General features: G+C 42.6%; 1 long non-coding RNA gene across 1 annotated transcript; it reads right to left on the reverse strand.

Annotated features, from left to right (window-relative positions):
- Positions 1 to 1,719: 1,719 nt before the first annotated feature.
- Positions 1,720 to 4,129, reverse strand: LOC144454463 (uncharacterized). Its single transcript, XR_013482862.1, has 2 exons — positions 3,959 to 4,129; positions 1,720 to 1,999 (listed from the first exon to the last, which is right to left on the reverse strand). It is a non-coding gene; the product is annotated as an uncharacterized LOC144454463 (long non-coding RNA).
- Between the last annotated feature and the right edge of the window lie 8,017 nt (positions 4,130 to 12,146).

A 12,146-nucleotide genomic window follows, 5' to 3' on the forward strand; every position in this document is an offset into this window, starting at 1 on the left:
TGTGATGGCTTTCTAATCAATGATCTCATTTGATTCGCCTGGCAACCCTGGGAGGTGGGTTGGACAGTACTATTTCCCTAATTTGACAGATGAGGAATCAGAAATGCAAAAAAGTGACTTGCTAAAGGTCATACAGCCAACCAAGAATTATCACTATTAAGTATATACTACAAGATTGTCAAAGGTGAAGATTGTCTGTAATAATTATATATAATATTAGTATTATACAATAATTGCCTGTGATAAATATGATTGCTGTCATGAAATATTGTATTATAGGATAGTATATCATATCCTGTCATATTATATTATAATATTATATTATTAATCATTATTGTTAATATTGAAGGCAGCTGGGGGGTGCAATAGATAGAGCATTGGACTCAGAGTCAGGAGGACGTAAATTCAAATCCTGCTCTAGACACTTTCTGGCTGTGTGATCTTGGGCAGGTAATTTAACTTCTCTTAGCCTCATGTAAAATGGGGATATAATAGCCCCTATTTCACAGGTTTGCTGTGAGGATCAAATAGGATATAACATATGTAAAGTACTTTGCAAATCTCAAATGGCTATGTAAATGCTATTATTATAACATTAGTATAATAATAATAGGCAGCATTTCGTTAGTGCTTTAAGATTGATAAAGTTTTATTTTTGTTTGTTTTGGTATGGGCAGCTGGGTATGGCAGTGGATACAGTTCCTAAAGTTAGGAAGACTCATTTTCCTGAGATCAAATCTGGCCTTTGACACTAGCTGTGTGACCCTGGGCAAGTCACTTAACCCTGTTTGCCTCAGTTTTTCATCTGTAAAATGAGCTAGAGAAGGAAATGGCAAACCTTTTCAGTATCTTTGCCCAGAAAACCCCAAATGGGGTCACGAAGAGTCAGACATAGCAGAAATGACTGAAATTTAGATAGTGCTTTGAGAGTTATAAAGTGCATATGCTAAAATATTGATAGCAACACTTTTTGGGGTAGCAAAATACTGGAAACATCTTGGATATCTATAGGTTGTAAAAGTATAGTAAACATAAAGGAATATCATTGTATTGTAAAAAATGATGAATGCAAGGAATGGAGAGATACTTGGGCACACAGGTTTGTAGGACAAAGTAAGCAGAAACAAGAGAACAATATACATGGCCCCAGCCACATCAGGGAAGATAACACTAAGCGACAGCAGGACTCAGACCAATCCAGTGGTCAATCTTGCTCCAGAGGACTGATTAGGAATCCTAATTCTCTCCTTGTGCTGAGAGGTGGGAGACTACAGGTGCCGAATGAGGCACACGCTGTCAGAAATGGTAAATGTGAGAGTTTGTTTTGCTCAATTGTATGTCTTTGTTATAAGAGAAGGTTTCACAGGAAGTTGGGGGAGGTACAGGTATCCCTTCCACATTGCAACTTTCCCCATCGCAGGTTTTCTATATATTTCGGGTGGGCGTAAGAAATTAAATGGGAGTTTTTTTGGGAGTTTGTGGAAGCCAAAGACAACACACAAAGACCAGTAGACAACACAGAGCCTATGACCAAATACTCAACCCAAATTTTACAATAAGGTGCTGTAAATACCCCCTAAAAGAAAAAGAAAAAAATTCATATTTCTTTTCTGGTACAAAGGGAGGGCCAAAAAAAAAATGTTATGCAGTGCAGGGGCATTGAGCCTTTAACTCCCATGATGTGAAAGGAATAACTGTAATCAGGAAATGCTATCCATATTAAAAAGGACACCACTAAGACAATTTTATTTTGGATAGAACCAGGACTAGGCCCTTGATCACCTGATTCCAGTCTGAGGGTCTCTTTCCCCCATACCACACTGCAGCGTTGTGGGACTCTCGGCTTCTGCCTTTCCGGCAGCGTCTCCCCTTTCTTCTCGGTTCCTTTCTTTTCTGATGCTGTAGGGGAGTGAGCCTGCCACAAATTCTCCTCTTTGGTGGATCTTGTCAGAGCCTTCTCTTGTTCACTCATGAAGGAACAGGCCGGAGACCCCAAAGCCTGGAATCGAGAGAAAGAACAGGATTTGGCCCCGAAGTCGACGGGGTGGGAGGCCCCAGTGAGTCAGAGGCTAGGCACACAAAGAGGGTCAGCTTGCTAGTACGAGGGCAGGAGAAGATGGCTACGGCGGAGAGCCTGGGAAGGGCAGCAGGTTGCTCGCCTGGGCTGCTGTCAAACCGCAGAGCCCAGAAGCCCACTGTGAGCTGAGTCATTAGCGCTGGTCTCCCCGCATAACCTCCAGCATTGTCTGATTCAAGTGTAATAGCTTGTTTGGTGGATTTTGCCTTCTATAGAAGTCCCCCCAAGAGTGAAGTGCTGCATTCAGCCGAGAGAGCACAGGGCCTTTGTGTGGCTGATGGCCCAGCATCAGCTGAATGTGTTTGGAGTTGGTTATCAAAGGGGAGGATAAATTAGAGCACAGGGCTGAAAAGAGAGGAAGAGGGGGACCTTTCATGAGCAAGGCTGAGCACTTAGGCAGCTGACTCACTCTGCTGGGAAGCCCCAGGGTCTGCTCTCTTGCCTTTTGGCATGGGGCTAGAGCCGTGCTCCAGGCCTGGCTGCAGCCTGGCAGAACCGAACCTGAAGGTTTCTGAGGCTAGCCCAGCCCAGCACCTGGGAGAGGAGCAGGGTTGGAGGAGAATCTGACCAGACAGGAGTGATGTGCATAGCCTAGGCAGAACAGCATGCAACCCAACAAAATGTGTTATTTTTGAGTTAACACTGTAGCTATTGTTTGGGTAATAGGACTGTAACCCTGGGAAAGGGCATCACAAAGGGACCAGTGGGTGGAATGGGCGGAATGATTTCATTTTCTCCTAGAGCCTGATTTCAAGGTTTGCACAGAATACCATAACATCTCCCACCCCCATCCCACAGCCCTGCCAGCTTTTCAGATCTATGAAGTAATAGAATCTTGAGAGTTGGGCAGTCACCATGGTGCCTTGGAAAGTGCAGGAATCAGGATCAGATCCACGTGTCAATCCTGACTCCACCACTCACTCTCTTGGTCTGATCAGCACCTGGGTCCCAATTGTCTTGGATAGGAAATGAGGATTGGAGTTAGGAGGGAGTGGGGGGGGTGGTTACTGGATGATCTCAAAAGTTCCTTCTAAATACTAGAACCCTTCAAGGGACCTACGGGTAGCACAACAGATTGCTTGTCTTTGCTGCTCTCGCTGCCCTAAAGCTGTGGAATTTTCCTTTATAGGATCATAGATTTGAAGCCTGAAGAGACTTTTGAGGTCATTGAGCCCACCCCCCTCATTTTATAGAAAGGGAATGAATATGAGTTACATACACGGAGATTGTTAGGTGACTTGCCCAGGGGTCACACAGTATATTAAGTGTCTGCATCAGGATCTGAACCAGGGCTAGAACTTGTGCCTTGTTATGGGTGTATGTACACACACAGACACACAGACACACACACACACACACACATACACACACACACACACACCCCTGAAGTGTAAAGAGGCTTGTCATTGTGTGGCTCAAAAGGAGCCAGAACAGACATCTCTAGCCTTTTCTCCTCCCATCCTTCTCCCAGGGAGACATTCCTTCCTGGAAAGGAAGCAGGAAGTTGGGGCCAGAATATTCTGTTTTCCTCAGACAGTGGGGCTTCCAGGCTAGGACTATATTTATCTGTTTTCTTAAATATTATTAGTTTAGGGGATATGACTTAGGAATTCAATCTAACTTCTAATCACTTTGTCATCGTTATTGGGAGGAAGGGGAATCCCAAACTTTATATGCAAGGCTTGACCCCTTCCCTATCTAATAGCAATTTCACAATGAATATACACAGCAAATAGGAAAGAAATCCATTTATACAAGTCATAGCAAAATAGAAATCAGAGAAAGTACACATAAGAGAATATATACTAGATAATATAGAGTGACGAAGCTCTCCCATTGGGAGCAATGTAAATGCTCAATTAAGAGAGTCCTAGATCTTACCCAAAGGGGAACTCCCCAAAGTCTCAGCAAGCTGAGAATAGGGACATGATAGAGAATGCTGGCTCCTCTCATGTTGTCCCAGAATCTGTTCCTTCTGCAATCTGAAGTGGGGCTGGCCTCTTCCATTTTCTCCCTAGAAACTTGAAACCAGAAATGCCCAAAGTGATTCATTGTTTAAAGAGTCCTGAAGAGACTTGAAGCTTGAAGAGAACTAAAGGGTTCTGGGCTTGAAGAGTCCCATAGGGGACTGGGAAAGGCTGGAGCTCTCTTGCTCACTGATAACACCAATCCTCACCAAGGCCAGGGCATGGTAAACACCCATGAGGAGAGTCCCAGACCAATGGACTTTGGCTTGGGGGCTATACCTTCCCTCTTGTGGCTACTGTCTCAGGAACATCGCCGTTCCTTTTCCACCCATACAGGTCTTTTAGAAAGACCATGTGGTATAGTGCAGTGGTTCCTCTTTCGTGGTTGGTGAACCCCTGGGGGGTATGTAGTTCAAGACAATAGTCTAAGGAGTTAGCACTAAAAAGTTTTTAATGGCACTTAAGCAGTAAATAATTGCAACATATTATGAGTAATTTATTAAATTACCTTGGGGATTCATAACACATTTTGTTATTGTTGTTGTTGAAACAGATTTGTGGAATAACTCCCCTTCCCCAACCCCAAACCAAAACCATTGGGCACTGGTAGAGGATATAGGGATCTAAGAATCAGGAAGAACTCGTTTCAAATTGACCTTTGGCAGATAATTGGTTCTATGTGCGGCACGGTATTTAATCTCTCAGTGCCTCAGGCAATTATATAAAAATTTAAATTATACTCTATGTTGGTAAAGTTTCCTCACCAAGGGTTCCCTATATTAATAAAATTATAGGTTCAATCTAAAAAAATGTTAGATTTAGATAATAGATTACTCTAATATCTACATATGTAACACAATAATATGATATAATATGAATAATATATTTTTGATAATAAACTGTGCCGTACTCTTCCCTCCCAACAAGGCTTGGTACCGAAAATAAACAATTATCCCACCTTTATCCTCAGAACCTGAGTTCAAATCCTGACTGCTGATTTACCTTTGTGATTCCGGATAAATCACCTCACCTCTCTGAGCCTCAGTTTCTCCATCTGTAACATGGAGGGGTTGGATTAGATGTCCTCTGAGGTTCCTTCCAGCCCTACATCTGTGCTCCAGTTGTCCCATTCACTGTACCCTACAGATGGCTTTGCTTCTAGTCCTAGCTAGACTAGTCTCTCTCAATTTAGGTGGAGCTCCAGATTCAGACTTCCAATTGACCCCGCAGGCCACCTCAGTGATGATTTTCCTCTGACCTCCTTTTTTTCTTTTTCTCTCATTACAAAGGAAGGTAGGTAGAAGGAATGGAGAATATTTTAGCCCAGAGAAGAAAAGATTCAAGGCAGACATGATAGCTGCCTCCAGGCACTCGAGAAGAAGCCATGCTTTGCTTGGCCAAGAAGGCAGAAGTAGAAGCAGTGAGTAGGTGGAGCGAGACATTACAATGTCCCTGCACTGGGCAAATCACTTATTCCTTAGTGCTCTAGGCAATACTCTAAAGATATAAAGGCAGAGAAGGTGCTGATTTCCATTGGTGAGAAGTTTCTCACCTGAAGCCCTCTCGCCAATGAAATCACAAAGAACATAAGGAAAGAAAAGTAAAAGTAAATTCCCCAAGAGTTAAAGCTACTCTAAAGTAAAATTGGCTGTCTCAGGAGGTAGTAGGTTGCCTCTCAGGAGAAGTTCTAAGCAGAGGCTGTCTGACTCATACATCAGTTTATTCAACATCGATTAAGTCCTTACTAATCACAAGATGTGGAGGTAGCTTGGGTAGAGGCTAGCACAGTGGGTTCAGAAGACATAGGTTCACATCTTTCCTCTGACATTTACTAGGACATTGCTTCACTTTCACGCATTTCAGACAACTCTCTAGGGTTAGCTAGGATTCATCTACTAAGCCATAGTTCAATTAATACATTTATTAAGCACTTAGTATGAACCAGGAACTGTGCACAATTGCACTGTGATCTGCATTGGTGGGTAAAATTTCCACATTGAGAGTTCCCTATGATGACCAAATCACAGATATTTTACATATTACAAACGCAGGTATTGTTGTTCAGTTGTTTTTCAGTTCTTTGTGACCCTATTTGGTGATTTCTTAGCAAAGACACTGTAGTGCTTCGCCATTTCCTTCTCCAGCACTCAGTTTACAGCTGAAGAAACTGAGATAAACAGGGTTAAGTGACCTGCCCAGGGTCACACTGCTAGTAAGTATCTGAGGCTGGATTTGAATTCAGGAAGATGAGTCTTGACTCCAACCAGCCCCAGTGCTCTATCCACTTTGCCACCTAGCTGCCTGTAGTAAACATTACAAGCAAGATATGGAGCTAAGCGTTCTGGGGATAAAAAGATAAAAATTAAACAGTCCTTCTCTTCAAAAAACTTATACTCTGTTGCATTTTAAGTTTGTTGTAGAGAGGATTTCTGGTATTTCATAAGTTAGATTAGATGGCCTTGTGTCAGTCCGGTAACTAGCTATTTTTTCTTGAGTAAAAAAAAGATGAAACTGTTCCCCATCTCTCCCCTAATGGTGCGCTTGAGATATTCTTTGTAGGCTTCACCCCTGGGCTGTGCTCTGAGGTTCCTTCCAAATCCCAGATTCTTTGGTTCTCTACTACCTCAATACCTGAGTTGGCCTTTGATTTGCTGTTGGTACCCAGATAGATGTTGGCTCCCTAGAGTATCCAAAGAGGCATCTTTCATTTACTCATTAACATTTAATGCTTTAAAATTAAGTGCCAGTAGTTTAATGCCTATCCTTAGATATTAACACATGTTGTAAGTCACTAGACTAATTAATAGAAGTGTTATTCATGGGGTGTGAGTTTGTCTTTTTGCCCACTATGTTTAAAAAAGTTTTTCTTATTTTTTTACCCCTTCTTTGAGGTGTAGTTCATTGAAAGTAACTCAACATTTGATAGTGAGGATCACAGAAGATAAAATGGACAATTTCGATCAGATAAAATTTAAACATTTTTGCAAAAACAAATCCAAAATAGCTAAGATTAGAAGGGAAACAATTAACTGGGGGGGGAAGTCTTTACAACAAGTGTTTCTGATAAAGGTCACCTCAAGATATATAAGGAAGTGATTCAAATTTATAAGAATAAGAGCCATTCCCCAATTGATAAATGGTGTAGGGATATAAAGAGGCAGTTCTCAAGAGAAGAAACCCAAGTCCTCCAAAGCCATTTGAAAAAAAATGTCCGAAATCACCAAAAATTAGAAAAATGCAAGTTAAAGCAACTCAGAGGTTCTACCTCACACCCATAAGATTGGTAAAGCTGATGAGAAAAAGATAAATGATAAGTTGCAGAGGGGCTTTGGGAAAACAGGCACATTGGGGCACTGTTGGAGGAGCTGTGAATTGGTATAGCCATCCTAGGAAACAATTTGGAATGCTGCTCCAAAGGTTACTAAACAGTAGATGCCCTTTAACCCAGCAATACCACTACTAGGCCAATAACTCAGAGATCAAAGGAAGAGGAAAAAGTCCTCCACATGCACAAATATTTATAGCAGATCTTTTCATGGTGGCAAAGAATTAGACCTTAAGAGGATTCCCAACACTTGGCAGGATGAATACTATTATGTTAGGAGAAATGAAGAGACAATTTTAGGGAAACCAGTGAAGATTTGTATGAGCTGATGCAGAGTGAAGCAAGCAGAACCAGGAGAACAATATACACTATAATATTAGTATTCTAAAAATGAACAAGTCTGAAAGATTTAAGAACTCTGATCAACTTAACCAACCAGGATTCCAGAGGACTGATGAACAAAAATGCTGATCCCCTCATGACAGTGAAATGGACTAATATGAAGAATAAGAAACTCAGTTTTGGATATGGCCAGAATGGGAATTCTTTTGCTTGAATATGCTTAAATGACATGAATCCTTCCCTTTCCTTTCTTTCCTTCCTTCTCTTCTTCTTCTTCTTCTTCTTCTTCTTCTTCTTCTTCTTCTCTTCTTCTTCTTCTTCTTCTTCTTCCTTTTCTTCTTCTTCTTCTTCTTCTTCTTCTTCTTCTTCTTCTTCTTCTTCTCTCTTTCTCTCTTTCTTGTATGTTGGGGGAGGTAGGAAGAAGGAAAAAAAAATAAATGCTTGGTAATTGAAAAATAATTATTAAAAAAAATTAAGAAAACCCTCATGGGGAAGGCATTCCTTTGCCTCCACCTACTTCTACTAATTTAGAAAAATCAATAAAAGACTTTCTTCCTTTGGTCACTCACTCCAACAACTGCACAGAGGTCTTGTGTAGCAGAGCAGGTTTCCCTTTTCATGTGGTCACCCCCAGGGGAAATTTTGTATCTGAAATTCAAACAATATTTGGGTAGAAGGAATTTCTCATTATATGGTCAGAAGAGACAGCCAAATGAGAAGAAAGAAAGCTGAAGAAATGATTTGCTGTTTTGACTTTCTTATCAGCAAACTCCAATTTGGGCTGGCTAGAGAACCCTGACTTCCAGGTTTTCACTGGAAATGCCATTCCACTGGAGGAAAAGGGGGCTACTCGTCCAAGTTTCTCTGACCCTGGTCTGAACAGATTGGTGAGAATAAGAACAAGATGGAAAGAGTCCTTTGGTTCTCTGAGGAGTTTGACCTCAGCAGTAGTCACTTCATAAATGTTCCTAGTTTTACAATTGGAAGGGATCTTAGAAAGCATTCAGTGCAATACCCTCACTTTACAAATTGGGAAACTGAGTTTCAGAGAGAAGTTAACGCTGGGATCACATAGATAATAATCATGACTGACATTTATATATCTGCATGACATTTGTAGAGACAGTGTGGCATTTTGGATAGAGAGTCAAGAAGGCCTGAGTACAAATTCTTCCTTTGACTCATGCACTGGCTATTTGACCCTGAGGGAGTCACTTTATGTTTCATTGCCCTGGGCAGCTCTCTAAATGCAGAACAGCTGCAAGATTTGCACTGATGGAGGGAGTTTCCTCCCTGCAAATTTCCTAAACCAAAGAAAGAAAAGCATAGGTTGCAAATCAAATACATTAATGAAATAACAGTTATGAATCTATATACATGCATGTACACAAACATGTATGCATGTGTGTATGGTATGCATATATATGTTTGTGTGCACATGCACACACATATACAATCATGTTGTGGTTATTAAATCTTTTCAGTTGCATTCAACTCTTTGTGACCCCATTTGGGGTTTCCCTTCATTTACTTATTTATTTGTTTATTTATTCATTCATTTATTTGTTTGTTTGCTTATTTATTTATTTGTTTGTTTGTTTATTTGGGCAATGGGTGTTACGTGATTTGTGTAGGGTCACACAGCTAGTAAGTGTTATGTGTCTGAGGCCAGATTTGAACTCAGGTCCTCCTGAATCCAGGGCTGGTGCTGTATACACTGTGCCACCTAGCTGCCCCCTATTTGGAGTTTTCTTGACAGAGATACTAGAGTGGGGTGCCATTTCCTTCTCCAGCTCATTTTACAGAGAAGGAAACTGAGGCAAACAGGATTAAGTGACTTGCCCAGGCACAGCTATATATAGCTAGTGTCGGAGGCCAGATTTGAAGTGAGGACTTCCTGGTACTTTATCCACTGTGCCACTTAGGGGAGATACACACACACACACACACACACACACACACACACACACACACACACACACCCTTCTCAATGTGTGTGTATATATGTATACACACATGTGTACACACATAGAATATGCCCCACATCACATGCATGCATGCATGCATACATACACACATACATATATACATACATACAGTGGGAGTAGCAAACAGACAGAGAGCTGGCCATGAAGCCAAGAAGACCAGGATTTACATCCTACCTCTGACACCGGCTGTGTGATGTACTCAGTGCTCTGGGAAACTTTCTAAGACTTTAAGTTACAAAGAAATTGCCAACCTGCATTCATAGAAGGAGTTTCTTTACGTGGTAGTTCCCTTTACCCACGAAATAATAGATTCACTGTATAGTATACACATGTGTACATACATGCATGTATAGATGTGTGCATATGTGTGCACACACATAAAAGATATAAACCTGTGTACATATGTACTTATAAAAATGAATGTGCACATTTTATATACACACATTTTATAATAAACATTTATATATACACATGTGCATATAGACACATTTGTATGTATTGTGTACCCACACACATATGCATACATGTGCCTGTATATATGCATGCACATGTCTGTGTATATACATGTTTTAATATTGTAATACACACATGTATATATTTACATAATTTACATACACGGGTGTGTGTGTGTGTGCGGGTGTGTGTGTGTGTGTGTGTGTGTGTGTGTGTGTGTGTGTGTGTGTGTGTGTGTGTGTATGTATGATGGTATTAAGTAGAGGAAGCTGGAAAACAAGCCCTCTGGGGTTTTGTGACTGTCTGAGCAGACTCAGGATAGAGAGCTTCCTAGAGATTTCCTTTGGTGAACATTGCTCCACGTGTGGTCCCTTCCCATGGAGGCCTTCAGATCTGCCTTAGAAACGCAGGTTGCATAAGGTAGCATGCCTTAGTGTGCCTTAGGGTGCCTGAAGGAATCCCTAGGGGTAGAAGGAGCCCAGTGCCCGGACAGCCAGCCAGAGCTTGGAGAGGCCTTGCCCAGGGGCCTGGAGGCTCAGCCTGGACTCAGGCCTCAGGCTCTCAGGGCCACAGTCTTCCTTGGCCTTCCCCTTGGGCTGCCCCTGTTTCTGCAGACGCCTCTCTGCACAAAATCACGCAGCTCTCTGAGCTTCTGCATCATGGATTCAGACAAAAGGAGGCTTGCAACTGAGGGGGCGAGTCTTATAACAAAATTACCAGCCTGCCGTAAACCAAGCACTCTGCCTCCGCAGAGAGGACTCCAGACAGTCTGCCGAGTGTCAGGCCCAGGCCTGCCTGGGCTCAGCATGGGGTACTGTGGGCAGACAGAGTCAATTACCCAGAAAAGTTCCACTTAACCTCCCCCGCTGCTCACAGACCCTGCCTGGGCCCCAGCAGCCCAGAATGCCCTCTGCCAATGCTCTGCAGGCCTGAGCCGTAGCTGGCTGCCTGCCAACCTTGTCCTAGGTCACGCTCAGCACTGTACATGCCAGGGGGTCTGGGCTCCTGCACCAGGCAACTGATGGACTTCTTCTTCTTGCCTTTGCACAGTGGTCTTCCACCTCTCAATCTGTTAAGCTCACCGGCTCCTAAGGAGCAGATTTCAATACAGTGCCTTAGACATTCCCCCTGCTGGTCCTCCCAGACCGATGGGCATCCCCTGAATTCTTCAGGTGTCCTTTATCACCTCTTCTACTATTTAACAATCCTTCCTGTTAAGAAATTTATTGCATTCATGCAAACAAACAAACAAACAATTTCTTCTTGCTATACTTAGGCACAGGCCCCATATGTGGAACCATGGGCTACAGCAAATGGAGAAACATTGAAGGCTCTGGATAAGTTCACTTGCCTTGACAGCATACTTTCCAGGGATGCACACCTTGATGATGAGGTCAATGCACACACTGCCAGAGCAAGCTCAGAGTCCGGGAGATTCCGAAAGAACTTGTGGGAGACAAGTTGTATTGGGCTGCCTCCCAAACTGAAGGTCTGCAGAGCGTTGTATCGACTTCCTTGTTGTATGCCAGTGAAACCCGGACAGTGGACTAGTGCCGTGCCAGAAAATTAAACCACTCCCCTTTGAATTGTCGTAGGAAGATTCTGAAGATTATCTGGCAAGAGAAGTATTGGATGAGGTCCTCTCTTGAGCTGAACTGCCAAGCATTTAAAGTCTACTGCAGGGAGCACAACTCCAGTGGTCTGGCCATGCTGTTTGAATGCCAAAGTACGAAAGCCTCACGTGGAGGTCAGAAGAAGTAATACACTTTCAAGGTCTCTCTAAAGAACTTCAATATTGGGGGCAGCTAGGTGGGACAGTGGATACAGCATGGGCCGGGAAGCAGGAGGACCTGAGTTCAAATCTGGCCTCAGAACAAACACCTGACACTTACTAGCTGTGTGACCCTGGGCAAGTCACTTAACCCCAATTGCCAAAAAAAAAAAAAGAACTTTAGTATTGGTTGGGAGACATTGCTACAGAACCACCCATCACA

Source organism: Phascolarctos cinereus, unplaced genomic scaffold (assembly GCF_003287225.1).
Source record: "Phascolarctos cinereus isolate Bilbo 61053 unplaced genomic scaffold, phaCin_HiC Scaffold_726;HRSCAF=1367, whole genome shotgun sequence".
Lineage (NCBI taxonomy): Eukaryota > Metazoa > Chordata > Mammalia > Diprotodontia > Phascolarctidae > Phascolarctos > Phascolarctos cinereus.